A 5,265-nucleotide genomic window follows, 5' to 3' on the forward strand; every position below is an offset into this window, starting at 1 on the left:
TATATAGTTTTAAATAGTTTTATACAGTTTTATGTAGTTTTGAATAGTTTTATATAGATCTACGTAGTTTTATATAGTTTTATATAGTTTTATATAGTTTTATATACTTTTGTATAGTTTTATATAGTTTTATATAGTTTTATATAGTTTCATATATTTTTATATAGTTTCATATGGTTTTAGAGAGTTTTATATAGTTTTATATAGTTTTATATAGTTTTATATAGTTTTATATTGGTTTATATAGTTTTGTATAGTTTCACATTGTTTTATATAGTGTTATTTAGTTTTATATAGTTTAATATAGTTTTATACAGTTTTGAATCGTTTTATATAGTTTCATATAGTTTTATATAGTTTTACATAGTTTTATATAGTTTTATGTAGTTTTATATAGTTTTATATAGTTTTATATAGTTTTATATAGGTTCATATAGTTATATAATTTTATGTAGTGTTATATAATTTTATATAGTTTTATATAGTTTTATAGTTTTATATAGTTTGAACAGTTTTATATAGTTTTATATAGTTTTATATAGTTTTATGTAGTTTTATATAGTTTCATATAGTTTTATATCATTTCATGTAGTGTTATATAATTTTATATAGTTTTATATAGTTTTATATAGTTTTATATAGTTTTATATAGTTTTATATAGTTTTATATACTTTTGTATAGTTTTATATAGTTTTATATAGTTTTATATAGTTTCATATATTTTTATATAGTTTCATATGGTTTTAGAGAGTTTTATATAGTTTTATATAGTTTTATATAGTTTTATATTAGTTTTATATTGGTTTATATAGTTTTGTATAGTTTCACATTGTTTTATATAGTTTTATTTAGTTTTATATAGTGTAATATAGTTTTATACAGTTTTGAATCGTTTTATATAGTTTTATATAGTTTTATATAGTTTTACATAGTTTTATATAGTTTTATATAGTTTTGCACAGCTTTATATAGTTTTATACAGTTTTATATAGTTTCATACAGTTTTATATAGTTTTTACATAGTTGTGTATAGTTTTATATAGTTTTATATAGTTTTGAATCGTTTTATATAGTTTTATAGTTTTATATAGTTTTATATAGTTTTATATAGTTTTATAAAAGTTTTATATAGTTTTAGATAGTTTTATATAGTTTTATATAGTTTTGAATAGTTTTTTATAGTTTTATACAGTTTTATATAGTTTTATGTAGTTTTATATAGTTATATATAGTTTTATATAGTTTTATATAGTTTTATATAGTTTTAGATAGTTTTATATAGTTTTATATAGTTTTGAATAGTTTTTTATAGTTTTATATAGTTTTATATAGTTTTATGTAGTTTTATATAGTTATATATAGTTTTATATAGTTTTATATAGTTTTATATAGTTTTATACAGCTTTATATAGTTTTATGTAGTTTTATATAGTTTTATATAGTTTTGTATAGTTTTATACAGTTTTATGTAGTGTTATATAGTTTTATATAGTTTTATACAGTTTTCTGTAGTTTCTTTAAGTTTTATAGGGTTTGGTATAGCTTTGTATAGTTTTGTATAGTTTTGTATAGTTTTATATAGTTTTATTCAGTTTTATATAATTTTATGTAGTTTTGAATAGTTTTATATAGTTTTATATAGTTTTGAATAGTTTTATATAGTTTTATATAGTTTTATGTAGTGTTATATAGTTTTATATAGTTTTATACAGTTTTCTGTAGTTTATTTAGTTTTTATAGTGTTTGGTATAGCTTTGTATAGTTTTGTATAGTTTTGTATAGTTTTATATAGTTTTATATAGTTTTATTTAGTTTTATATAGTTTTATATTGGTTTATAGTTTTATATAGTTTTATACAGTGTTAATATAGTTTTTATATAGTTTTAAATAGCTTTGTACAGTTTTATATAGTTTTGTATAGTTTTGTATAGTTTATACAGTTTATATACAGTTTCATATAGTGTAATACATGTTTGTGCAGTTTTATACTGTTTTATATAGTTTAGAATAGTTTCATACAGTTTTGTGTAGTTTTGTATAGTTTTATATAGTTTTATATTGGTTTATATAGTTTTATATAGTTTTATACAGTGTTATATAGTTTTATATAGTTTTAAATAGCTTTGTACAGTTTTATATAAGTTTTGTATAGTTTTGAATAGTTTTACACAGTTTTATACAGTTTTATATAGTTTTATATAGTTTTATTTAGTTTTATATAGTTTTAAATAGTTTTATACAGTTTTATGTAGTTTTGAATAGTTTTATATAGATCTACGTAGTTTTATATAGTTTTATATAGTTTTATATAGTTTTATATACTTTTGTATAGTTTTATATAGTTTTATATAGTTTTATATAGTTTCATATATTTTTATATAGTTTCATATGGTTTTAGAGAGTTTTATATAGTTTTATATAGTTTTATATAGTTTTATATAGGTTCATATAGTTATATAATTTTATGTAGTGTTATATAATTTTATATAGTTTTATATAGTTTTATATAGTTTTATATAGTTTTGAACAGTTTTATATAGTTTTATATAGTTTTATATAGTTTTATGTAGTTTTATATAGTTTCATATAGTTTTATATCATTTTATGTAGTGTTATATAATTTTATATAGTTTTATATAGTTTTATATAGTTTTATATAGTTTTATATAGTTTTATATAGTTTTATATAGTTTTATATACTTTTGTATAGTTTTATATAGTTTTATATAGTTTTATATAGTTTCATATATTTTTATATAGTTTCATATGGTTTTAGAGAGTTTTATATAGTTTTTATATAGTTTTATATAGTTTTATATAGTTTTATATTGGTTTATATAGTTTTGTATAGTTTCACATTGTTTTATATAGTTTTATTTAGTTTTATATAGTGTAATATAGTTTTATACAGTTTTGAATCGTTTTATATAGTTTTATATAGTTTTATATAGTTTTACATAGTTTTATATAGTTTTATATAGTTTTGCACAGCTTTATATAGTTTTATACAGTTTTATATAGTTTCATACAGTTTTATATAGTTTTACATAGTTGTGTATAGTTTTATATAGTTTTATATAGTTTTGAATCGTTTTATATAGTTTTATATAGTTTTATTATAGTTTTATATAGTTTTATAAAAGTTTTATATAGTTTTAGATAGTTTTATATAGTTTTATATAGTTTTGAATAGTTTTTTATAGTTTTATACAGTTTTATATAGTTTTATGTAGTTTTATATAGTTATATATAGTTTTATATAGTTTTATATAGTTTTATATAGTTTTAGATAGTTTTATATAGTTTTATATAGTTTTGAATAGTTTTTTATAGTTTTATATAGTTTTATATAGTTTTATGTAGTTTTATATAGTTATATATAGTTTTATATAGTTTTATATAGTTTTATATAGTTTTATACAGCTTTATATAGTTTTATGTAGTTTTATATAGTTTTATATAGTTTTATATAGTTTTGTATAGTTTTATACAGTTTTATGTAGTGTTATATAGTTTTATATAGTTTTATACAGTTTTCTGTAGTTTCTTTAAGTTTTATAGGGTTTGGTATAGCTTTGTATAGTTTTGTATAGTTTTGTATAGTTTTATATAGTTTTATTCAGTTTTATATAATTTTATGTAGTTTTGAATAGTTTTATATAGTTTTATATAGTTTTGAATAGTTTTATATAGTTTTATATAGTTTTATGTAGTGTTATATAGTTTTATATAGTTTTATACAGTTTTCTGTAGTTTATTTAAGTTTTATAGTGTTTGGTATAGCTTTGTATAGTTTTGTATAGTTTTGTATAGTTTTATATAGTTTTATATAGTTTTATTTAGTTTTATATAGTTTTATATTGGTTTATATAGTTTTATATAGTTTTATACAGTGTTATATAGTTTTATATAGTTTTAAATAGCTTTGTACAGTTTTATATAGTTTTGTATAGTTTTGTATAGTTTTATACAGTTTTATACAGTTTCATATAGTGTAATACAGGTTTGTGCAGTTTTATACTGTTTTATATAGTTTAGAATAGTTTCATACAGTTTTGTGTAGTTTTGTATAGTTTTATATAGTTTTATATAGTTTTATATAGTTTTATATAGTTTTATATAGTTTTATACAGTTTTATATAGTTTTATATAGTTTTACATCATTTTATACAGTTTTATCCAGTTTTCTGTAGTTTATTTAAATGTTATAGTGTTTTGCATAGTTTTGTATAGTTTTATATAGTTTTATACAGCCTTATATAGTTTTATATAGTTTTGTATAGTTCTATACAGTTTTAAACTGTTTTATGTAGTTTTATATAGTTTTATATAGTTTTATATAGTTTTATATAGTTTTATATAGTTTTTATATAGTTTTATATAGTTTTGATTAGTTTTATATAGTTTTATATAGCTTTATGTAGTTTTGAAACTTTTTATATAGTGTTATACAGTTTTATATAGTTTTATATAGTTTTATATAGTTATATTTAGTTTTATATAGTATTATACAGTTTTGAATCGTTTTATATAGTTTTATACAGTTTTTATATAGTTTTATATAGTTTCATATAGTTTTATATAATTTTATGTAGTGTTATATAGTTTTACATCATTTTATACAATTTTATCCAGTTTTCTGTAGTTTATTTAAATGTTATAGAGTTTTGCATAGTTTTGTATAGTTTCATATAGTTTTATATAATTTTATGTAGTGTTATATAGTTTTATATAGTTTTTATATAGTTTTATATAGTTTTATATAGTTTTATATAGTTTTATATAGTTTTATATAGTTTTATATAGTTTCCTATAATTTTAGATAGTTTTATATAGTTTCCTATAATATTAGATAGTTTTATATAGTTTTATATAGTTTTGAACAGTGTTATATAGTTTTATATAGTTTTGAACAGTTTTATATAGTTTTATATAGTTTTATATAGTTTTATATAGTTTTATGTAGTTTCATATAGTTTTATATAGCTTTATATAGTTTTATATAGTTTTATATAGTTTAATATAGTATAATATAGTTTTACATAGTGTTATAGAGTTTTATATAGTTTTATATAGCTTTATATAGTTTTACATCATTTTATATATTTTTATATAGTTTTATATACTTTTGTATAGTTTTATATAGTTTTATATAGTTTTATATAGTTTCATATATTTTTATATAGTTTCATATGGTTTTTAGAGAGTTTTATATAGTTTTATATAGTTTTATATAGTTTTATATAGTTTTATATTGGTTTAT

Source organism: Nomia melanderi, chromosome 6 (assembly GCF_051020985.1).
Source record: "Nomia melanderi isolate GNS246 chromosome 6, iyNomMela1, whole genome shotgun sequence".
Taxonomy (NCBI): Eukaryota; Metazoa; Arthropoda; class Insecta; order Hymenoptera; family Halictidae; genus Nomia; species Nomia melanderi.